This window comes from Physeter macrocephalus, chromosome 5 (genome assembly GCF_002837175.3).
Source record: "Physeter macrocephalus isolate SW-GA chromosome 5, ASM283717v5, whole genome shotgun sequence".
NCBI classification, from domain to species: domain Eukaryota; kingdom Metazoa; phylum Chordata; class Mammalia; order Artiodactyla; family Physeteridae; genus Physeter; species Physeter macrocephalus.
The window spans coordinates 80,710,874-80,737,345 of NC_041218.1; the positions used below are offsets into that span (position 1 = coordinate 80,710,874).

The 26,472-nt window shown below is 34.7% G+C and overlaps 1 non-coding gene across 1 annotated transcript; it reads right to left on the bottom strand.

Moving 5' to 3' along the window:
* Nucleotides 1–3,204: 3,204 nt before the first annotated feature.
* Nucleotides 3,205–3,311, bottom strand: LOC112067201 (U6 spliceosomal RNA). Its single transcript, XR_002893143.1, has one exon. It is a non-coding gene; the product is annotated as a U6 spliceosomal RNA (small nuclear RNA).
* Nucleotides 3,312–26,472: the final 23,161 nt, after the last annotated feature.

The window sequence follows — 26,472 nt, forward strand, 5'->3', positions numbered from 1 at the left end:
GAAACTCATGTTCTACATTTATTAGTTGGAGGGGTCCTTTTTATTATGCTCTAGTGAAAATGTGAATTTGTGTATTTAGTAAGACATGACTGATTCTGTATGGAAACTGGTCAAATATAACAGTTGTCTGTGGTATAAGGAGAGGCCCATCATGTGAATTGCTAGTTATAGGTAAAGATTGATTAGTTTTAACATAAAATAATGAATTTCATTTCATTCATGTTCCTGTTATACTGAAACAAAAACCATAGCAAGCAGAACTGTTTTAGAAAATTTATATTATAAGGTCCAAAGCCTGAATGTGAGCCCAAAGTCTACTATGTGTTCTTTAGGAAGTGATATTTGGAATGACTCATTAGTAGGCAAAGCTAAAACTCAAGAATATTGAAGCACTTTACTTATGTACTCTTTCACTAGAAATGGATAGCTGTCTATAGAAACCTGTGTCCTTCCATTAAACATGCAGAGTTATCACTGCAAATTTCAGTCCCGTCCTCCTTGCACATGGAAGGGGATGTATGTTAGTTTGTCCTAATGAAACACAAAAGAATTGATGTGTGCTTATTATGGACCAAAGCATTTAAAAGAGGTGTGTCATCTCCACTTTCCCTTTCTTTTCTACCAGCTGAATGCACAGGATTCCAGACTTTAGGGGATGAAGGAGCCACAAGAGAGAAGAAGCCTGATTCCCTAAATCTCCACACAGAATAAAATTGCCCACTGACTGGGAACAACTGTATCCAGCTGATTGATATGTGAGCCATAATTAATTGTGTTAAGACATGGGAATTTGGGGGTTATTTAAGAAATCATCATTACACTAACAAATACTGTTCTCCATAATACTCAAATCATGATTTGAGGCAGGGAAAAAGGTAGAGTACTGGAACAAAGAGGAGAAGGGATGAACAAAGGTATGACTGAGTTTTTGCTAATGTGTGAACAAAATAATCTACTAAACAATGATATAGCTAATAGGGGATTAGTTAAAATGTGTATATTCTCCTTCTACATCCATCACTTTAGGCAACTTTGCTGCTGCTTTATGCAAGTTTTCTGGGCCTCAGTTTTCTTAACTGCAAAAGAAGAAATTCTACTAGATGAACTGTATACTTATTGATTCTTTCAGCGATAACATTCCCACTCCATATTTCCACTAAAACATGAAGCCATGTACTCTAAGTTACAAAGTGACCTAGCATTTCTCTGAGAAGAAGAATTGTGCTATAGAGTAAAGAACACAGCACCACTCACATACCAGGATCCCAGGGTTTCCTCTACCTCTGGATGACTGCAGGTATTTAGACAAGTTACTTAAATTTTCTGGACTTCAGTTCCTTCACCTATAAAGTAAAACTAAAGGTAAAGTTATCCCTTTAAGCTCTAATATTCAGCAATTTATAAACAGTCCAGTGCTCGCTTCGGCAGCACATATACTATAAACAGTCCAACTTGTGTGGTTTTATGGAAATGAAAAGCCAGGCCATTAGTGGGCTTCTGAAGTAAAAGGCATAGCTTTCCCTATCAAGTGCTGTCAAGAAGTTAGGCCAGGGGGCTTCCCTGGTGGCGCAGTGGTTGAGAGTCCGCCTGCCGATGCAGGGGACACGGGTTCGTGCCCTGGTCCGGGAAGATCCCACATGCCGCAGAGCGGCTGGGCCCGTGAGCCATGGCCGCTGAGCCCACGCGTCCGGAGCCTGTGCTCCGCAACGGTAGAGGCCACAGCAGTGAGAGGCCCGCGTACCGCAAGAAAAAAAAAAAAAAAAAAAAAGTTAGGCCAAAATCTGTTGACCCATAAATAATTTTTAAGAGACTATGACATTTGCTCCAGCCCTTTTCTCACTTATCACTGTAGTATTAGGAAATTTTCCCTGAACAGCATGGCAGAGGCAGCAGAAGTACAAATTTATAGTTAGCTCCCAGCCCCTAGGCTAGCGTCACATTCCTCTCTAACGATGTTCTCCTAGTGCAGGAGCTCCTCTGGAGACCAAAATGCAGTGCAAGGCAAGTCCTTCCCTTACATGAAGCAGAGAGGAGGGCTACTTATGTCATGACTAGTCAAGGGTGGGAAAATAAACATTTTCTCAAACTCAGCTTTGAAAGCATCAATTAATTCTACCCATGTCTTTACAACAGCTCAGATGCTCCATACACAGAAAAGTAAATCAACTGAATTTATCTTTCAAAAAAAGTCAGTGGAAAAGAAAAAAAGTGAAAATGACAGGTCAATTTAACTTTTAGTTATTAGTCGACCTGTGTGTGTGTGTGTGTGCATGTGTCTGTGTGTGTGTGTGTGTGTCTGTCTGTGTGTGTGTGTGTGTGTGTGTAGGGAAGGAGAAGGGGGGTGAGGAGAGACTATTTACTAATACAGGCATTGCGTTGGAATGGTTATTTCTACCTATCTCCAAACACCCACCTTAGGTAATTTTTCTCCATTAAAGTAATTTGAAATTTAAATACAAAATTCCAATTTTATCTCTAGCTACTTAGAAAAGAGCTTAGTTTCAATGAAAGGTCAACTCACTGTCGAAGGATAAACACAAGAAAATGTTTAGCTTCTCAGGGAGTGAAAGTGGTAGCAAAATAAATTTGAGAGATAAAGACTTTCAGTTTTTTTTTAGTTTTAAGGGTGTAGAGTCTATAAATGAGAACACACATTAGGATAATTGGACTAGAAATGTACACATCTTGAGAATGGACAGCTAAATTTGATTGGGGTTTTCTAAACCTCACTGCAACCTTAGCAGTTTTATTATCTGCAATGATTATATTTGTTTGCCTCTGTTTCATGCCTTCAGGAAAGACTTGCTTGATGGCTATTAACCTACATGTGATGAATTTGAGGGGCACAAAAAAAAATCCAGGTTGAAACTTTATAATTATAGAATGTGGTTTTTGTAAAAAGGGAATTTGACATTTAAGTCAGTGCTATTATTTCTTTACTTTTTTGTGTGTTATTCATAACACTGATTTCTAAGTTTATTTTTTATTTAATTAATTAATTAATTTATTTATTTTTAAGTTTATTTTAATATAGACTTTCCCTCCTGCTTTTTCCGAAGATACCTATAGCATTATTTGACATGAGACATTTGTATGTGTTGTGTATACGTTTCATGTGACATAATATGAGGAATTGAGCTCTTATACACTTAGCTATCTGTTGTTTTTAGTTTGGTTTTTTTTTCGTCACTAATTATTAGAGAAAAAAATATGGAACGCTTCACGAATTTGCGTGTCATCCTTGTGCAGGGGCCGTGCTAATCTTCTCTATATCGTTCCAATTTTAGTATATGTGCTGCCGAAGCGAGCACTATCTGTTTTATATTTACTTATATTTTGAGAACACCAAACATCATAAACTATCATTGGTGATCACCAAATGAGAGCATCTTGACAACCATCTTGGATAGTATGATGTAGAATTCAAGAACACAAGGTCTGACAACAGATAAAAGTTTTCAAACCCTGGTCAGTATGTGGACTTTAGCATATGATCTATTCCTCTCAAGGCTTGTTTTTCTCAGCTGTAATGTGAGGGTACGTTGGAGTCTTAACCATTAAAATGATGCCGTTTCTACTTCAAGCAACAGAGTGTTATCTGCATTTCTATTTTACCTCCTTTTTCATGTAATTTGCATTTTATTCATATTATTTATTGAGTTGCTTTTTACTAATATTTTCTTCTCTTCCTAACATGGGCATCTTTTGTCCAAGATGAAACTGCCTGGTTAATTAATGGACAGTTTAGACAAGGACTCATCATTTCTTCTAAATGATGGTTAAATGGGATCCATGCTAGTTTTGACTATTTCCCTGCTGGGTTCATGATATTGAAGTGTAGGTCTTGCTGAAAAGATCTGAGGCCAAAGGCCCTCTGAACTCTCCCATCACTTTTCTGCCTGACCCTGACCTTTATTTAAAAAAAGAAGTGTAGTTTGCTGCTCTGACTTATTCACCACTCTGACCCAGTTTTCTGTTGAAATCTTTGCCCTACAGTTTGTACAACATGATTCTCCATAATCGGATCTTGGCCCCTCTGACCTGAACCAACTGATTGTACCCTGAGTTTAAGTGATCGCTCTACTTGGATCAAAGAAGGAAAGAGTTCCTTTCATTCTGTGTCAACACCATCTCAATAGTTGTCTTTCAAACAGCACTGTCTCTTTATCAGGCAAGAGTAAAACATTAATTTTAAATTTGGAGTCTCTTTTAAATGTTACAAAGCCCATATATATCTCTACTATCTTTTTAATTCCTTCTAAGTATAAGACAATGAAGATAAGGCAGGTATTATTGTTATCTTAATTTTATACACAAGAAAGCTAAAACCCAGAGAGGTTAAATGAGTTGCTCCAAGTTACACAGTAACCAGTGTGCAGAACTGAGATAAAATCTCAGGCTTTTTGAATCAGAAACCATTTTTTTTCTTCCGATAATATATGACTGACTTGAGCCATTCAACAAGCGTGAATCAAAATGAGGAAAGACTAGGTGCCAATAAACATTTTTTTTGTTTCTCTTTGGGAGACGTGTGGCCAGAAATAACATAATGATAAATTGAATGTAAATTTATGAAAAGAACTTTGACCGGAGAGAAAAAAAAACTGACCCTGAAACTCTGCCACCCACATGTAATTTTTATTGAAATGTTTCTAAGCTGACTTGTTGATATAGCCAAGAAACCAAAGTGCCACTAAAAGAGTGAATTGTTTAGGTATATGGCCACAACACATGGTGTCCAGATCTGACTCAGAACATCTAGGGTATATTACTAGTTGTTAACGTAAAGAATATAGCACCTGAAAGAATAAGATGACATTAAGTAATTTTTTTTATAAGTACTGTTTTTATCTTTAAATTTAGAAGCAAACAAATATATTTGAGAGGGAGATTACTGATAATTTGCTAATGACATAGCAGATAACATATTTAAGCCTTCATGACTTGAAATTTCCTATTGACAAAATTGAGATAATATTGATGAAAAAATCCTATGAGCCAGTTGTGGGAGACTTTAAGTGTGTTTTTTATTTCTGTATTAATAATATATAATTCAAAGTATTTTACAGTAATTACTTTTCTTTTACAAATTTCCTTTGAGACGGTTAAACCACACACTAGGTATAATAGGAAATACTTTGCATGCCTAATTACAGAATTAGGCAAATATCCCACCAGTATTACTATCTCTCCAATGATAAGGATATATTTTTATCCTACTCACATCATTGAAAGACTTCTACCATCTGGAATAGCTTTCCTGTGAGTGCATACCTATGTGTGGATGCATGTATTATGACTCTGTATACTTCTATTAGGAATCTTATTTAAAAATAGATATTTTCATCTATCTAATTACTTTTACTAGATATATTGGATCTATGAAATTAACTGAACTTCCATATAATTATTATATGATAGAGAATAACTATAGAATTGGTAATATATTGCTGAGCAAATAAGAATATCCTTCATCCTGTATTCATGAACCAATGTGTACCAGGTATGGATAAACTACTTGAAATACAAACATGAATAAAATATGACCAGTGTCCATTCTGAGCTCTAATTCATTGAGGTCATTGGCCAAGAAGCCCTCATAACGCATTTTGCTATTCAGTAGTAGAAACCTCTTCATGCCCCAAAGGGCTCCTTTTCTTTTTCCCTCTGGGCCCTATAGAGCAAGCTACCTTGTTCTCCTCTGGCAGCTACTACTACATCCTCTTTCCCCTAGGGCTCTTCACCACGAAAGGCTGGATCTACAGAGGATGTGGCCTTCTAAGCTGTATACCCCCTGAGATGTGAACGTGGACCCTATTCTACTTACAGTCATACAATTTATCATGATTAAGAAGTATAGAGGGGAATTTCCAAAGTAAGTGCATAGACAATTCTAGAATCCATATATTCTACTTCTCAATTTCAAGTGTATTTCAGAATCACTTCATGAGTATTTTAAAAATACACATCATGGGGTCCACCCAGGACCTACTGAATTAAATCTATGGTAGTGAGGACCTGGGAATTCCCATATTTTAAACAAGTTTCCTGAGGGATAAAATCTTTAAAATCTCATAATATAGTCTCTAACTGCCGATGGTAAATAAAATTCTAGGACATTGGTCTTTAAAGTAGGGTCCTTAAACCCTACTTGTTCATGACAGGAATACAGTATTCCAACTTTTATGTATATCTAAAGTACATTGACGATTAAATTATTTCCTTAAAGCTGATTTTGAAGATTATAGCACTAATACAAACACCAATGAAATACAAAAAAGGTAGCAGAGCTGACATAACTTCCCCAAGTGTAAACCCTTTGAACTGCAAATCATGAAGTAAAATCAATGATGATCTCATCAGATATGTCAAGGAATCATATAAAAGTATCCAAAATTTTCAAGACTATGTGAAATATGGAGTCAAATCATAGATAGTTAATGGTATGCTTCCAATGAAAAAGTAAAAAGTACATTAAAATGTTTAATAATTATTTTATCCCTAATTCCTATTTTATGAATGTTTTATTCATACTGCATAGTGTATTAATACAGTAGTAAATGTATATCGTTTATTAATATATATGTGTTGGGATATTTTCAGATTGGTTTTACTCAGAAGAATGCAGTCTCATCATCAAAAAGTCTGCAAACAATAAATGCTGGAGAGGGTGTGGAGAAAAGTTAAGAATTCTATACTGTTGATGGGAATGTAAATTGGTACAACCACTATGGAGAACAGTATGGAGGGTCCTTAAAAAACTGAAAATAGAATTACTATATGATCCACCAATCTCACTCCTGGATATATAATCTGAAAAACCATAATCCAAAAGGATACATGTACTGCAATGTTCATTGCAGCACTGTGTACAATAGCCAAGACATGGAAGCCATCTAAATGTCAATTGACAGAGGAATGGATAAAGAAGATGTGGTACATACATAAATACAATGGAATATTATTCAGCCATAAAAAAGTGAAATAATGACATTTGCCTCAACATGGATGGACCTAGAGATTATCATACTAAGTGAAGTGAAGTAAGGTAGGGAAAGGCAAATATCATATGATATCGCTTATAGAATCTAAAAAAATGGTACAATGTACTTATTTACAAAACAGAAGTAGAGTCACAGATGTAGAAAGCAAACTTGTGGTTATTGGGGGGAACAATGGGAGAAGGGATAAATTGGGAGATTGGGATTGACATATACACACTACTATATATAAAATAGATAACTAATAAGGACATACTGTATAGCACAGAGAATTCTATTCAATACTCTGTAATGATCTATATGGGAAAAGAATCTAAAAAAGTGGATATATGTATATGTATAACTGATTCACTTTGCTGTACAGCAGAAACTAACACTACATTGTAAATAAACTATACTCCAATAAAAATTAAAAATAAATACCTTACGTTTCAATTTAAAAAAAAAAGTGTGCAGTCAGAAAAGTAGAGACCAAATCTATAGACCTCTTCCTTTATCCAATTAAAGGATTTTTTTTTTCACAAAGTTTCCACTTTTCATGAAGGAAAGTCAATCAGAGGAGAATCTCTGAATGCCCTTTTACTGTAAGTGAAAAATTTGTCTATCTTTGGGACTCCTACCCAGGTGGCACTATTTGGGCACTCAGCCATGCCCAGGAATGGCTTCTTTTTTCGTGGACAAATCTGTAAATGGCAAAATAATTAGCTAACTAATGATTATTATTAAAGCATACAATGCTATGAATGATACCACTGATTGCTGAAAATGGTGAGACCACAGATTAGTAGTAGTAAATGATAACAATAATAATTAATGACAGCTTTATGGCAAGCATTGTGCTAAAAGTTCATCAAAGGCAGTCATTTCCTCCATGTATAAATGAGGAAACACCTATATCAAGGAAACTAATTGTTTGGCAGAGTTATAAAAGACTTCATAAGAGATAATATTTTTACTGGTCCTTGGCAAATAAATGGGTATTTGCTTAGGCACCTCTTGGCAAAGGACATTTCTGGGCGAAGTACCACCACAACAAAAGAGTCCTCACATATTAGTTCCTGGGAGTTAGAACACTCTCATTCACCCATCCTCTACTTTACTGGCTAGGTCTTACTCTTCTTTATGATATTAACTTTTCTCCACTTATCAGACTTCCTTGTCTACTGAATTCTCTGTTGAATTCAGTGTCCCAGAACACATATCTTAATTTCTCATTTAATTATTTGTCTGTTATCTCCAAATATTATTTTCACTAGGCTATAAGATCTGTGAGAACAAGGACCATATCTCTCTCACTCATTTTTATCTTTCCAGAGCCTAGGAGTATGTAAACATATAGTAAGTATCAAATATATTTGATGAATGAATGACTGAATATATTAGTCTGGCTTGATAACAGTCATATGCAGCTATCACCTAGTAGTATCTAGACAGAGTAAAAATAAATACTAGTTTGGCCTAAGTTTTAAAGGCCTCTAAGTAAATAGAAGTCACAGCACTATGGCTAAAGAGTATAGATAACTGGGGGAGAATAAAAAGATACATATCAGATTAAACAAATTGGCCCTGAATCCAAGATGCTCCATATTACTTGATCTGTGATAGGAGCAGACAATTTCTTGATGCTTCTAAACTTCAATGTCTTTATTTCTAATATGTGAATAACAATAACATCTCTTACATGGGATCTTCACAGAGGTAGATGTAATATTAAATTAATGAAGCTTATGCTTCAAGGCCTATGATTTGCACAGGTACCTTTCAAGCTCTAGTTAATGAGTGTAGGACAATTGAGAATAGTTACTATTCACTGTTAAAGAAAACCTGAAATGTCCTAAAAGCTTACAGCTTTTATATGAAAAAAAATTTCGTAGAATTTCCTGCAATAATCCAAAATGTTTATATGACCTTGGCTATAACAAGTTAGAAAGCTAAAAGGATCTTTCCTAAATTATCAATAACATACAAATTTTAATAAGCTTGATAGAGAAAAGACTGATTTTTTTTTATTCTTTCCATGGAAAAAATTACAAAATTATTGTCATATGAACAGGCCAAAAAAGAATCATAGGAAGGGACTTCCCTGGTGGTCCAGTGGGTAAGACTCCACGCTCATAATGCAGGGGGCCCGGGTTCAATCCCTGGTCAGGGAACTAGATCCCGCAAGCCTGCTGCAACTAAGACTCCACATGCCAAAACTAAGAAGCCCGCATGCCACAGCTAAGACCCGGTGCAGCCAAAATAAATAAATATATATAAAAAAATGAATCATGGAAAATGTGTATACGTGCACTGTCTGACCAGTTCTTAGAATGCTGTATTTGGGGTTATATGCAGAAATAACTATTTAAATCATGATTATTAAAAAACAGATGTTAAATTAAAAGAATTTAACAGAGGAACAATCATCTTATTCTCACCAGACTAAAATTAAATAACATCTTTCTCTTTATTTGTCATTTGTTTCTTCCCATCCCTAACAAATGGTACTAGAGAAGTCACCCTAGGTACAATTAACAAAACAGTACAAACATTTTATTATAAAATGTATACAACTAAAGTATATTTTCCAATGATGACCAATGTTGGAATGTGAAAAATGTCCTGTTGCTATCAACCTACAATGCTGAATCAGTGATTTTACTGTAAAGAGCTGATCATGTCTGTTAGAGGAAGAAAGTGCCAACTAACCAAAACAATGTGTGTATTCTATTACTCTTCCCATTTGATGTTTGACAAAATAAAATGGTACCTACCCAAACCACAATATCAGGGTTATGTATCCAACCGAGTTTTGTTTATTTGAATCAATATACAGGATTATACACGTTTATGGGTTTATATTACCACAGCCACAGATGGTAGCCACTGAATATATGACATTTTTACATGGATGCACATGTTTTCAATGATGCTAAACTTAATAATTTATGTATTTTTTTTATATAGCCCATGAGACTGAAAGGCAGCCAAAGAGAGCCACATCTAGAAATGTTGCTGATGTAAACTAAATTAAGTTGAGCATAATGTTGTGCAAAACAAAATGAAAATTAAAAATAAAACATATGTATCGGATGCAGTTTTAATACTAATCAAGTACTATGGGTCACAAAGGTGATAGACATCATGTGCTTATATTAAATGATTAAAGGGAGAACATCTTCTGTTTAATGCCCCAGAATACTGTCCTCTCTGGCCTTCTTAAAAGATTACACAGCACTAAAGGGAAGAACATTCTTTATCCATCTGTGAAGAAATACAGACGGTGGCGGATGCAGCGGAGCCTGAATACATTGAATAATTAGAAAATAGTTCCCTAGAGATACAGAATTTAAAGGGTTACTGTTTAAAAAACGAACACATGCTCTGAAAGTAAAATAAAAATAAAAAACCTTACCTGAAACTTATTGGAAAGTAATTTTTTTCTTGCAATTAATATTTAGGTCAGTTGACAGCATATAACTGAAGTGAAAAATGTCATATTGGAATTTAGCAGACTATACTTTCAAAGGAATTTCAACTGTTAAAGCTTAGTATCTCTTTGGTTACTTTCAGTATTTGTAGAAATTCTTCAAAAGTCTGGTAAAGTCTTTTCCCATGCTACTATTGGTAACAAAAACACTTTTTAATTATTTATATGTGTGTTTATAAATTAAGCACACTATGTAAATATATTCTAATATGTTTTGCTATAAACTGATAATTTATAACTTCTAGGATAAATTTGCAAGAATAGAAAACAGTTCTTTTAGTAGTTCACAAAATAAGCTTTTTTATAGGCAAAATTTAGGCAAGTCATGATTCTGCCTAATACACTGTACACACCATTACTTCATGAAGTTTCATTTAACAGATATTTTGCCTGAAATGCAATCACATGGTATAAATTTGATATAAATTGAGTGGAAATGAAAAATACCTAAGAACAAATAATAAATAGTGAATGTTTTGAAAGTAATAATACAAATTTATAAATTAGATTTTGGAAGAAAATCTTGTTAACAAAGCTGAAGTTTTAAAATCAAAAATGTTATCTTTGATAAATCATTGAACAAAGGTTAATTTACTCCAACTGTACAAATTTTTGATATTAAAAGGAGGGATATTTTTCAAATGTCTAATTACACAAACACACTCACACATGCACATACATACAATTCACAGACTTTGTTTTTTAAAGCTTAGCCCATAACAAAGCTGAAAAGTGGAAGAGACCACACAGGTACCATATTTCTCAGAAGAAGAAACAATTAGCTCTGAAGTCTGCTTCAGGAAAAGTACTAGTTTAATAGATACACACTGCTGGTCTGAGGCTGGGGGTTTTCCAGCAAACACCATTTTTGCTCTTTTGACGTGTTTTGATGTTAAGAAACCATCTATTATATGAAAGTAAATGCTCAGGCTTTCTATCTTCACCTAAAGGTGTGGGCTACATGAATCCTCTCTATAAAGATATCAACAAAGAAAAAGACAGAGGGAAAATTGTGAATTCAATCCGAAAAGGCCTTCAAAAGAGATTAGCAAGCAGCGGCAGAGAATTAGATAATAGAAACAGTCTAACAAATGTTTAGAATTGGGCCCCATTTCTCTTTATATTTTCATCCATTTTTAGAAACTCATCTTAGTGGCTCAATTTTTCAGAAATTCCTTAAACTTGCTTTAAGCCTATTCATCCTCCTTGGTTGAACGGCACTGATGATTGCTGTGCGTGAGATTCTGAGAGGGGACAGTAGAGAATCATGGAATCCCGTACTTAATTTTTCTTAGCATCATAAACCTTGCTTCCCAACACTTATCACAGTTCTAATTTTACATTTATTTGAGAGTCAATTTGATAGTATCTGTCTCTCAACTAAACCAACTGTTGAGAAATTGTTTTAACTCACCATTTATCTCTGGCATATGCAGTACTGTCTGAGTCATAGTAGGCATTCAACATAACATTTGATGAATGAATAAGTAAATAAAAGCGGAGGTGACTCTCGTAAAATCCTTTGGCCTAATCCTACTGAAGACCACGGTAAGCAGTAAGCCTAATAGCTCTGCGGATCATATGTTGATGCATAGCTTACAGTATTGGCAGAGCAAACAAATTAGATGGAGTAACGCTAGGCATAAGTTAAATTAGCAGCTTTTTAAAAAAGTTTTTTGCCCTCTGTTACTTTAGAAAAATTTTCCATCTCTAAATACGGTTTCTTTCAAAATAATCTTTTTTTTTTTTGCGGTACGCAGGCCTCTCACTGCTGTGGCCTCTCCCGTTGCGGAGCACAGGCTCCAGACGCGCAGCCTCAGCGGAGCAGAGGCTCCGGACGCGCAGACTCAGCGGAACACAGGCTCCAGACGCGCAGGCTCAGCGGCTCTGGCTCACGGGTCTAGCCGCTCCGTGGCATGTGGGATCTTCCCGGACCGGGGCACGAACCCGTGTCCCCTGCATCGGCAGGCGGACTCTCAACCACTGCGCCACCAGGGAAGCCCCAAAATAATCTTTAATCCTATTGAATGTTTATTTTTGTATCTATTGTAGATGTTCTAATTAACTCCTCAAACTGGTTACTAATGTAAAAGAAGGTATAGTCAATGATATAATTTTATTCATTTCAGACTTATGCTTTGCAGCTAGTTACCTGGAATCTTTCATCACTGTACCTTTCCTGTGTGAACTCCTAATGATCCTAAAATATTTATGCACATATGGATGATTTCCAATTAACTTTGGAGTGTCAAATGACAGTGATTTGAGGAATTTACTAAAAGCATAAACTGAATAAAAGAGGAGTATGCCTATCTTGTATAGTTAAGGTAGTTTAAAAATAACTTTTTGTTTTAGAAATCATATATGTTATGACCACATAATTATTAACCAATATTTTGATAGGTGAAATAAAGGCAAAAATAATCAACAGATTATTTTCCTATGTGTAGAAATGTATGCTTTATTGTCAAAAGAAAAGTTTATGAAGATATTAATCAGCATTTGCTAAGAGAGATTGTGGTATGTGATAGAATTAGCACAAAATGGATTCTAGTTCAAGATCATCCAATTAGCTAACGGTGCAACCTTGGGCAAACCATTCTGACCCTCAGTTTACTGTCTGTAAATAAGCAGGTTGGATCAATAAATGCCAAACCTAAAGTTCCACAATTTTCTATAGCAACCTCAAGAGTTATCATTCTAGTTCTGATATTCTTGCAAATTTTTGAATGGAGAATTTGAATACATTGTAAATAGTTTGCCAAGTTTAATAACTAAGACAAAGATTGAGAAACTCAGCAAAGAGTAGTTTTTTGTTGTTTTAAAGAAAACATATTTTAGTTGACCTTGATGAGGATTAAGTACGTAGACACTGCATGTAAAATGTTTCGAGCCTTCGAGCTCAAAAAGTATTTATTGAGCATTTATTATTGAAAAAAATCTTAGCATATTGAATTGAACAGTGAGTTTTAGAGTGTGTACTGGTTGGTAGTTTGATATTAAATTTTTATTTTGGGGAAAAAAGGAATAAGTCATTAGAAAATGTCAAAGGAGAGGTGGGATAAGGAAAATAAGATGGAGAGACGATCAATAAAGAATGAGAACTCTTTTTGCTCATAAAATCTTTTAGATAATTGGTTGGTGAGAAACAGCGCATATACTCAGTGGTGACGCATTCTGATGTGTTTGCCTCTTCCTCCTCCTTTCAGAGGCCTTCTCCTCCTCCTCCTGATTGACAATTGCCTAACTAGCACCTACCCAGGGGACAGAATGTGTATGTAAACTATGATGACTGTAATTTGCCCAAAGCCTTAGTACCATCACACCAGTTGTACGTATGGGTGTACTTAACATGTGTGTGTATTATACTTAAAATCTACTTTTATACAGTACACTTTTACACAGTACAAAAAATAAGTGGTATTCTCACAGGCTCAGTTTTGCCATCAATCATATCAGCAGATATATTTTGAGTTCGTTCTGTTAAAGAAAGTTAATGCTCAGACTACTCTATACACTCATTGATTGAGATATTTTGTTGTTACTACTTATTAAATTGAAAAGTGGACCACATATAGTGTTGATCTGGGGTTAAATAAGACTAACAGAGTATAAAGAAGTCTGATGGAGAGAAATAGACCGGTAAGGGTGTAAAAGAGCCAATTGCCCTTGACTATATTCGATTAGTATGTTCACATAACTTATACTTGTGTTTCCTCAGATGAACTGATCTCCCAAAGTCCAAAATAAAATTTCCCTCTTCCAAGTAACGTATCTAGGTGTTTGTAATGATGTGTGGATTTTCTTTGCTGGTTAAAGCTGTGTGTGTGTGTGTGTGTGTGTGTGTGTGTGTGTGTGTGTGTGAGAGAGAGAGAGAGAGAAGGATATAGTTTATAAGTGTCTTGGCTTACTTACTTTTTTGCCACCCTTCTCTTCTCACATTTCCCAGTGGCAGTGTAGGGTGAGACGTGATGGAATAGGTGAGAATAAGGGGAGGTTATCACCTTCTCAAAGTCACCACTGTTGTTTCTCCAGGCTTAGATTTCCAATGTTTCTGATCCTGTACAAAGGATATGCTGAAGTTATATTTTGGAAAATGCCAAATAAGCAAGTAGCAAAACCAAAATTAGGCCTAACCTAAGGCAAATCCAAATCTCACCATCATAGAATGAACTAGAAAACAAGAAAAACTGAAACATTAAAAAATTATTTACCCCAAAAAAATGTTTAATTTTTTTTTTTTAAAGTTTGGCATTACAATGTACTACTTTTTTAGCGTGGTCTATAACTTCTTTGTAAGAGTATTCTGTCATAAGTTTGCAATATCATATGGATGCTCAAATATGATACTTGTTTGGTTGCTATGATGATCATAATACAATGATTAAAGCAAGGAGGGTCTCAACTTGTTTTGACACATCTATACGTTAAATTTTTTAAATTAAGTGATGTTTTACAATTGCTGTAGTTACTTGGTAAATGTAATTATGTGAATTAAATGTTTATGATGTTTTGTAATTAATAGTTACCAAACTTTCTTTTATAAATTAGTGTGTGCAAGTTTGAAAATTGAATCTGAGTAGATTAGTATTCATTTAGCATATTACTTAAATAAATGAAACTACAATTTTGAATGACAAAATACTCATTCTATTCTGATGTCAGTGAAAGATGCAAAGATATTTTCATCTAACTCAGATGGTGATGCTATGACTAACTTATTATTTTCCTTCCTGTAGTGAATGACCGAGATAAAGACCTATCTCCATGTTAATTCCAGAACTCGAAGACTGGTAAAGATAAATTTCATTGAGGCAATCCACAACTTATATAATTTTTTGATGCTTAAAGAAAATACTTACTGAATGTTTTCACAAAATTAACATGATTGCCCTAACTTGTGTTTTTATTTATAAATGCACGTGCCTGCTGCTTCACAAAGTCACCTGAAAAAAAATCCTTAATCCTTGGATCTACATTTGGGCAAAGAATCAATGTAATTGGTAAAATAAAATATAAATAAATAAAAATAAAATAAAAATAACATTTCTGAATTTCCACCTGGATCTATACTTTCACTGAATATACACTTTGTTCAAGACCTTTCTTGGAACAGAATGTTTAGTAGAGTCTTCACAGCAGGTAACACAAGAAACATTTGCATTCTGAAAGAATACCATTTGGATTTCTTCTACAGCTGGTTTCAGCAAACTATTTTCTCTGCAAGCAATCACTGGATGTTATTAAGTATATGTTATCTGAAAAGTACTGCATTAAAACATTCGTTGCAGCATCCTTTTCAACATGAGAGCTGCTATTCTACCTTGTTGGAACATCTTGCATAAATAAATGCCAAGGAAGTTATAAAACCTCTCCTCTTTTATGGAATTTGGGTGAAGGAGAATGATAAAAACATGCCATTATCTTTCTGCTTATGAACAGTAATTATGTCACGTCACTTTCTAAACATATAAAGAATGTGGAAAAAAATGGTTAAAGGAAGAAAACACTGGGTGAGACTGGGGGTCTGAACCTGGTTCCAATGATCTCCTTACTTCCAAAAGCCTCTATTCAGGACACAGCCTCCTCTTGCCTCACCCCTGTGCACAGAGCCTCTTCTCCCAGATCATATTAACAGTCAACCATATGGAAGGGAGAAAGGACCGGAACCCATCACTGCTAGGAGCCCTCTCCTTATACCATAGTGAGAGAGCTAAATATGCCTTCTCCATAGAAATGTTATATACTACACAGTAGGTTTAGGTTACATTGCACTGGCTTAGATCTGGGGGCTACTTCTAGGAAAAATTAACTTCTAAATCTAACCAAATCAATGAATGACTTTAGAAGGCTATTTTGAAGTGGCTGACAGTCTGTTTTTTACCATATGAGATCTATAGCTGTCATTTGAAAGGGCTATTCATTCAAGTGCTTTGGAGTAATAGTTTCAAATGCCTTTAGCAAGTTGGAAAAGTCACTGCCCTCAGGTGACTAACACAGGAAAGGTCAATTAAGTAATAGTCTATTCTATTCTACCAAGCTTCTTCCCTGCCAATGCCAAAATATAAGTTTATTTTTCAAGGGCTCAAAGGTTTTAAGAAGTGTTCTGTATTATGAATTAGTTATATTTTTAAAGCTACTTTTTCTGTTTAATCTAGATTACATAAGGCATATAATTTTCAACTATTTCTCACACCTGAACCCTCTTTCCTTGATTCTATGGGTCATTCCTGGAGTTCAGATCCTTATTATCCTGGAATATTGTAATTATCTTTCAGAAGGACTTTTGGCTTCTAATTTTCCCCACTTCTAACACATGCTATTGGCAGACTATGTTTCTCAATGTAAGGAGCACTGATATCACTACTGTGTTCAAAGATTTTTATTTGTTTGTTTGATTTGTTTTTTTTCCAGTATATTTCCTGTTCAACTTGTGAAGTCCTAACTTTCTTAGTCGGGCATCCAAAACCTGCTTTGATATCTTGCATATCTACATTTTCACTCTCATTTTTTACTTTCCAGTTTATAGATACTTATTTCAGGAAAGTTGGACATTTTCATATTCTCCTTAACACACTGCCCACATTCCCACATCAGGACTTTGTTCACATGGTTTCCTCATGAAACAGCCTCACTTTTCAGCCTCTCCCACTTACAGCCCCACACTTTCCAGGTGCTTATGTTCTGCTCCACCTGGAAGGACCTTTCTCAAAAGCTATCTTAACTACAGTCTGTCCATACGCTTAATTTATAATCTCTTCTGCATAATCTTAGGCTGTATCTTTTCTCTGAACTACAATAGAATTTTTTAGTCTTTTTTAAAAAAAAATATTTGTTTTATTTATTTGGTTGCGCTGGGTCTTAGTTGTGGCTTGTGGGCTCCTTAGTTGCGGCATGCGTGTGGGATCTAGTTCCCTAACCAGGTATCGAACCCAGGCCCCCTGCATTGGGAGTGCAGAGTCTTAACCAGTGCGCCACCAGGGAAATCCCCTAGAACTCTTTTAGTCTTTTTTGAAACATCCCTTTCTGTCTTCAAAGTGTTAGGCAAAACTATAGTTTTGGTTCATTTAATCAGCCCATGAAAACAAATGTTATATGGACATATTCATATTTCCAAAATAAATTAGGCTAAAACATACACCATGCTGTTTTTCTTACTAGCACACTCCCACTCTTCTGGGTATCTATTGCATACTTCCACTCTCTCCTCATTATACCCACTCCAATCTTCACTTCAGCTACTGGTATTAGTCCTACATTACTAAGAAGAGAGGCAATAAAAAAACTTCCTTCCAGCAACATAGATAGACCTAGAGATTATCACACTAAGTGAAGTAAGTGAAAGACAAATATCACATGATATAGCTTATATGTGGAATCTAAAAAAAAATTATACAAATAAACTTATTTACAAAACAGAAACAGACTTACAGACATGGAAAACAAATTTATGGTTACCAAAGGGGAAAGGAGGGAGGGATAAATTAGGAATTTGGGATTAACAGATATACACTACCAGGGCTTCCCTGATGGCACAGTGGTTAGGAATTCACCTGCAATTGCAGGGGACACGGATTCGAGCCCTGGTCTGGGAAGAGCCCACACGCCGTGGAGAAACTAAGCCCGTGCGCCGCGACTACTGAGCCTGTGCTCTAGAGCCCGCGAGCCACAACTACTGAAGCCCGCACGCTGAGAGCCCGTGCTCCGCAACAAGAGAAGCCACCGCAATGAGAAGCCTGCGCACTGAAACGAAGAGTAGCCCACGCTTGTTGCAACTAGAGAAAGCCTGTGTGCAGCAATGAAGACCTAACGCAGCCAATAAATTAATTTAAAAAACAGATATACACTACCATAAAATAGAGAAACAACAAGGTCCTACTGTATAGCACAGGTAACCATATTCAATACCTTGTAATAACCTATAATGGAAAAGAATCTGCAAAAGAATATATATATTCTTTATATATGTATATAACTGAATTGCTCTGCTGTACATCAGAAACTAACACAATATTTTAAATCAACTAAACTTCAATGAAAATAAGAAGAGAACTTCCACAAGCTCACAACAAATCCTCTGCCCATTAACCTGCTTCTCAGTATACAGAACTCTGCCCTGTCTCACTTCACCACAAACTCTCCTTGCTCTTATTAACAGTAACTTTTTACCGTGGGTACTAGACCTCATTCTCTCTTGCCTCTATGCCAGGATATCATTCCAAAGGTCTCTCCTAATTCTTTCTATCTATACTATATAATTTCAATTGGTATAAAACCATAATGTAATTGTTTTTATGAAAAAAAGGAAAACCTTCTGGGTTTCTGTAGAATAATGACAACCACCTACACTGGAATCTTTCCTCACAGTCTCTAGAAAACCCATATAGAACAAGAAGGAACGCACATGAAACCACACTTAATGCATTCCTAGATGTTAACTAGGAGACAGAAAATACCACAATCCCTAATTTACATAGAAGTAAGGAAAGAAACATCCAAAAATGAGTAGGGCCAGATCTGGAAGCCAAGAGTGAGGAGGAGACTGAACAGAAACAAGGAGAAGGTGGTGGGGGCCAAGCAATGGCAGAAAACGTAAAAGGACCCCTGAGAGTGAGAGTTCTACACTTAGATACTCAGAAGAGGTCACAGCATGGACATAACAGGACCCCTGAGAGAGAGAGTTCTACACTTAGATACTGAGAAGAGGTCACAGCATGGACTGCTGGGGAATTATAAAGAAAGGACTTAAAAATGCCGGATCAAAACTAGCAATTTTAGAAAGGCAAGGCATGGCTTCTGGGAAAAAGGGAGGCATTCCTCCGGGCATTGGTGCTGGTGGGAGAGAACAAACAAGTGGTGGAAACTAAGCATTCTATGGAAAGAGAATTCAAAATCAGAAGACCTATCAACCCTTCTCTTCCCCTGAATTAAAAGGAGCCATCTATGAATAAAACTGCCTTTAATTGTACCAAAAGAATTTAGAAACTAAGAAACTTAAGAATCCACACCCAAACTCCTCATAGAGAATTATCTGTTTTTTGTTGGTCTAGGAAAATAATGTCTGTTCTTTCAGAAGGAACAGACATTAGCAAAAAACATCCATATATAACTTAGTGAAAAAAAAGCAGAAAATGAGAATCAAAAACATTTCAGCTGATGAAAAATTACTCTCATTTAAAATAAAAATATCAAAAATAAAAAAAGGAAGGGCAAAACAAAGCTAGACAATATAAAGAAAAAACTACAAATATGTAACATTATACATATATAGCACATGACAGACAAAATAATATGAGTTTTGTCAAAATAAATTAATCATATAAAATATAATGAACTTAATCCACCTATTAAAAGATAAACATTTTCAAACTGACTTACAAAGTAAAAGTCAACTATATGCTGAATTAAGGAAATAAACCTAAAATGATGTTATTCAGAAAGCTAAAAGTGAAAGGATGCGCAAAGATGTATAAGGAAATATAAATAATAAGAAAGCATGGTTTGTAATCCTGGTAAACAAGGTAGAATAGGTAAAAAAGCATTAAAGGAGACAGTTTATAATACTAAAGACCACAATACACGATGGAGATGTTATGGTTATCTATGGACCAAATATCAGAGGAACTCACTTTATAAAGTAGAAACTACATGTAAGGCAGAGGAAATAGACAGAAAACCACTAAAAGTAAGCGATTATCACTCTCAGTGCAACAGAAATCAACTGGATGAAAAAAAAATTAAGGCTAAAGAAGAATTAAGCAACATCATGTAAAGGATAGACCATATGAAAATATATAGAATAACAGAGAAAGTGACTTCAACTCAAGTGCACAAAAAACAGTCATGAAAACTGACCATATATTTGGTCCCTCAAATGCCCCAAATTTCTGTAAAGTATAAATGTTATAAACAACATTATCTTACATGGATATGATAGTTTTAGAAAAATAACACAATTTAAAACTAAGCAAGAACGACAATAACAATATCTCTTTATCCTAGAATTAAAAAAAAAACTCTATTAATTCATTGGAGAAAGAGGAAATAGGAAATTAAATTGAAGAATTTCTGAAAAATAATGATAATTCAACACTGCATATCAGACACTTGGCTCTGATTAAAGTGATAATCAAAAGAAAATGTATAGCTTTATGTATTTATATTAATAAAAATCAAAGAGTGAAAATAATTTAATTAAATTCTCAAAGCAAAAGTTAAAAAAAGGAAACCCTAAAAAACCAGCAGGAAGCAAATAATTAATGCATGGCAAAAATTAATGAATTTTAAAATAGAAAACAGTACAACCAATTAATAAAGGAAAAAGTTGTTTTTTGACAAAAATGAAGATAATTACTAGCCCACCTAATCAAAACATAAAAGAAAGAAAGCATAAACACAACAATAAATTATAACTGGTAAAAATCATTGAAATAAAAAAAATTAAAAATTAAGTGACTATTTGCTCAACTCTAGGCAGATAAATTTGTAAACTTAAATGAAATAGATAACATTCTAGGAAAATACAATTTACCTATATTTAACCCAGTAGAGATAGAAAGGTTAAATTTCTATAGAAGAAAAATGTCATTACAGATATCCACCAAACCTTCATAGACCAGATATTAAGAATTATAGGGCTTCCCTGGTGGCGCAGTTGTTGAGAGTCCGCCTGCCGATGCAGGGGACGCGGGTTCGTGCCCCGGTCCAGGAAGATCCCACATGCCGCGGAGCGGCTGGGCCCGTGAGCCATGGCCGCTGAGCCTGTGCGTCCAGGGCCTGTGCTCTGCAACGGGAGAGGCCACAACAATGAGAGGCCTGCGTACTGCAAAAAAAAAAAAAAAAAAAAAAAGAATTATATGATAGTATTCATGAATAATCTGAGATAACCCATGATGAAAATTAAGGAAACAATAAAAAATTCAGAAAATTAGCAAAATATAAAATTAATATATAGAGAGCAATAGTTTCTACATATATTAACAATACCCAGTTAAAAGATATAATGAAAGGGAAACCTAATTTACAATATCAGCAATAATATAAAATATTTAGGAGTAACATTAAGGAATGTACTTGGCAGTTCCCTGGCAGTCCATTGGTTAGGACTTGGCACTTTCACTGCCCCGGGTTCAATCCCTGGTTGGAGAACTAAGATCCTGCAAGCCGCGTGTGAGGCCAAAAACAAAAAAAAAAAAAAGAAAAAAAAAGAGAAAAAAATGTACAAAACCATTATGAGAAAAGCTATAAAACATTATGGAAAGACAAAGAAGTAAACCTGAACCTATAAAATGATTTTGTTTGTTATTAGTTTGCAAGAGTCAAGATCATAAATAGTCAATTCTCCTCATCTTGCATGATTATTTTCTATATGAATCTTAAAATCAACTTGTCTAACTCCATGAAAAAAAGATTAATTATGAATCATACTATATGTGTCTGTCTTCTTTCACTAATTATTGGTTTTCTGAAGTTAATGTACATTGTTGCTATAGTTGTAGTTTATTTTTATTGCTGTATAGCCTTCCTTTGTGTGAATTGTCCACAGTATATTATCCATCCTATTGTTGAGGATAGTTTGCATGGTTTCCAATGTAAGACATTAATTCAAATAATTTTGCCATGAATATTATTGTATATTTCCTTTGATTAACATATTTATACATTTTTCTTGGGCTCAGTCTATGCATAGAATTGCTGGTCATAGAGTATGCATACATTTAGTGTTTGATAGATAATGCTAAAGAGTTTTCCAACGTGGTTGTAAAAATTTACACTTCCACCCACAGTGTATGAGAGTTCTGATCCATCCATCCTTAGCAACTATTGGCATTTTGTCCTTTCATTTTGGTCATTCTGGTAGGTACATAGTGGAATCACATTGTGGTTTTAATTTGCATTTCCCTCGTAGCTACAGAAGTTATTGGTCCTCTTTTATGAAAAGTCTGCTCAAGTCGTTAGACCATTTTATACTACTTTGCCATCTGGCCCTTGGTTAGATTTAGTCAAGAGAAAAATTTGCAGAAGGTCAATAGCCGAGAAACAGAAATGCTTTATGCTTCTGCGTCTCAAAAGGAAGCAGGTCCTGGTGGTTTCTGGTAGTTGCAGGTGAAAAAATAACAGGATCAAAATGTTTCTAACTCCAGCTTTGCAGAGATAAAACCTTTCAGCAGCCCGGTCCTGGTCAAGGCAGCACATCTTAGCAGATCCAATATGTACCAGAAGATCACGCCCAAAAGAGATTGCAGCTTTGGAGCATTAGTGTCTAATCTCTGATTATCGTTCTTCTTTTCCTTTTACTCTTCCAGATCCTCTCCTTCTCTCTTTTGCTGCTCCTTCCAGCGTTTTTCATCCATTTCCCTATCTTCCAGTTCCCTATCTTAAATGCCTTTGGCTTGACAATTAAATGCTTGGATTGGTTTCTATGTTCATAACTGGCCCATAAAGGGCCTGAGAAACAGAAAAATAAAGTGACATATTCAAGCATGTTCATGAAGCACTGTTTGTAAAATACTCGAAAAAACTCAACTGACTATCAATATGAGAATGGATAACTCATGATGTATTCACACAATATAATTCAAAGCAACGAAAATGAACAAAGCAACAGCATACATAATAGGGAAGATGAATCTTAGATACTACTAAGTAAAGAAAGTCACAGAAAATTACTATTGTTAGGAAGCTGTTACTATTGATATAAAGTTAGTAAGAACAATACATCATATTATATGTTGTTTAGAGCCACATACATAAGTGCAGCAAAAAGACAGAGAAAATAAGCTCTAAATTTAGAATATTGTCCATTTCTGCATGGTACGCAAGGGGATGGAATCAGGGAGGAACACAAAGAAAACTTCAAAGATAGCTGTAATTTTCTAATTCTTAGGTTGGGTGGCATATTCTTCAATGTGAGTTCCATTTTATTGTGTCTACGTGTGTATGCTATTTGTTTTGTATTTCAAGTGCCACAAAACAGAAGTAATTTTTAGAGAAGGCATTTATTGTCCACTCAAGTTTGGAGCCAGAAAACAAAATTCTCATTATATACATAATTATATAACTAAGTCTATTTTCTGGACTTCTAATTTGTTTTATTTATTTGTTTATCTGTTCTCTAACTAATACCTCACTATTTTAATATCATGTTTACAATGTTTTTATAGCTAATATTTGCAGGTCACCATTTTGAATGTTAGACATGCTATCAATCATATCATACTTACAATAATGACTTTCATTATTGTGGACCACTTGTCTTTTATTCTTAACTAGTGAAATACTAATTTCTTGATACATTTTTAAATGGTCATGTTTTTGTCTTTTAAAATTAGCTCCATTCTTAGAACTGGAAATTTTAAATATAGTAAAATTAGAGATAATTTTTAAAATACATATATTATCATAGACTTTTAATGTATTGATAGACTCTTTTGGCAAACACATGAATAAACTTTGGAAAGTAAAACTTTGCTTGACATAGGGAAAGATAATTTTACTGAAATATCAAGTATAAAGAGAATGCGATTTGTTAATAATATTATAGTGGTTCATTATTATTCACTAAATAGACAAAATTTAAATCCTTCAACTATTTTATGAATGAATTTTCCTTGCAAATGACAATTCCAATAAAGTATACCTGTGCTTCAAAGGTCAGAATGATCATTGAACTAGATAAACTTAAAGCTACAGGATTCTGTTTTAAGCTTGTAATTTAGAAAAACAATAGCTCCATGTTAAACTGGGCATTTTGGAAAGCTGTATTTATTCCTTCTGGTAAGTGAGATACAATTCAGTCTATTTCAGCAGCAACTTGCTAAAGTAAGCGTGCAGAATAGGAAACGGCCCACCGGCCTACTTAATACACAAGCAGATCCAGTCAAATGGAAAATGTGTGATTTAAGTCATTTTTTGTATATAAAATAATAACAGTGTTAATCATAATTATTAATATTATTATTATAGGGTTGGACTAAGGATTTAGCATTCTGGCCTGTTTTAAACCTTTGACATTCACTTAGTTACTAAGTTATTTAAATGACAATTACATGAAAGTCACTCTCTTGATCAGCAGAGGTCATTTCCCACTAAGCCCATCTCCACTCTGCTGTTTTAGGACAACGTGGTGGGCATTTTTTTTTGTAGTGAAATTAATTATATCTGTAAATCATAGGATGTAACACATTTGTGATATTTTTATCTCTGAAGAAACAAGAGGAAAGGAGAGAAAAAATATGCAGAGAATGAAAATCAGGATTCTTTTAACTGCTTTATTATACATTTTACTTTTTTAATGGAAAAATAAGCATCATCCCACAGCTAAAGAAATCTTAGAGGCATAAATACAGTAGGAAAGGAAATCATGAATTTTCTCCTATTTGTGGAAACTGATGGTTTAAGTTTGTCCAACATAAACCTCACTATTTAGGAAAGAAATTCTATCTAATGCATTTATTTGGAAGGTATTTTTATAATATCTGTAAGAATCTGTGGGTTATTTTGGAAAATCTTCCCCCATTTTTAGGGATACTGATTTCGTTGTGGCTAAGCTGCTGCTTATGACCTTGAACAAAGCAGAAGTCTTGGAATGTCTTCCTGCTGTCTGCACAGACCTGTTCTCTCTAGTTACTGCACAAAGGAATAGTTTAATTCCACTTGGAATATAGGTATGTTTGAGTTTCAGGAAATAATGGAGCACTGTTGATTAGTTGTGAACTAGAACAAATAAGCCACAAGAGGGCATATTTTTCTTGGTTTCATCACCCTTAAATAAATAAGGCTTGCCTCAATTAGGTACCATAGAAATCCCTCCCCCTCTCCCATTTTCTTAGAAGAATACACTGTGTCTAAAGCATGTTCTAAGGGTGGTGTGGTGGTACGAGGTATTAAGAAAAGCAGGTTTAAAGATTTTTTCTCTTATATGATATATAGAAAAGTTGTTTATTTTTCCTTAAAATCTTTCCTTGGGGATGGTTTGTTGCTATAAGAACATTGTTAAAAATAAGAAACAGAGTCATTTATTTGATTTTTAAACTCCCCCATTCTGCAATAACTCTGTGGAGTCCTATATCAGACACAAAAAGCCTTTCCAACCTCTAGTGAATGTTCATAGTCAAGGAGGTGTTCTCTTCTGAGGTCTCAGGACTTGGGCCAAAGGGGTTGGGCTATGTTTTTATTTTTATTTTGAAGTGCATTCCTGCTGAATTTAATTATTCACCACACCCAAACCCAGCTAAGTAAATATAACCTTAAGATTCTGGCTTGGAAAGGTTTTGAAACATAGCTGATTTTTTTTTTTTTTTTTTTTTTTTTTCAAAAAAAGGCTCTATAGCAGGGTGCTATTTTGCAGAGGGCATTGAGGCAGGAGTCAGAGGACCTAGGTGATCACTCCACCTTCTTGGCCTTCTTTTCCTCATGTATAACATGAGGGCTAGAAGGGCTTTGAGGTCTCTCCTAACTCTGAAAGTTTATGATTATTTATGATGTTATAAGAGTTTAAAACACAAAGACGTTACAATTTCACATTCCGATTAACTAACCTAAACTATCTTCTGTCTTTATTTGATGATGAGAAATAGGGATCCATTTACTTCTGAGTTCTATGCATGTATAATTAATACTGCATTAAAGATAAAAGTCAGGAGTGTTCTTTTCCACTACTAAACAAGATATAATGATCTTAATATGTAACTAGCTAGTGATGTGATCAAGTGATGAGTGAATTGTCATGATCAAATGAATCAGATGGGGAAAAAAATCTGCAGTTCAGAAGGGGAAAATATCTGATAGAAGAGTAGGAGGTGGGTAGGCTGCTTTCAACTCATGCCATCACTTGTTTCAATCAGACATAAACTAACATATATCCCAGTTTTCTCATATGAGTGTAACAACATTTTTAATCTGTTGGTACTGATATGTTACTATGTGGCAAAACATTCATAAGGTAGTATTTATTATAAGGCAGAGAGGTTTTATGTCTGACCAAGGTATGATTAGTTT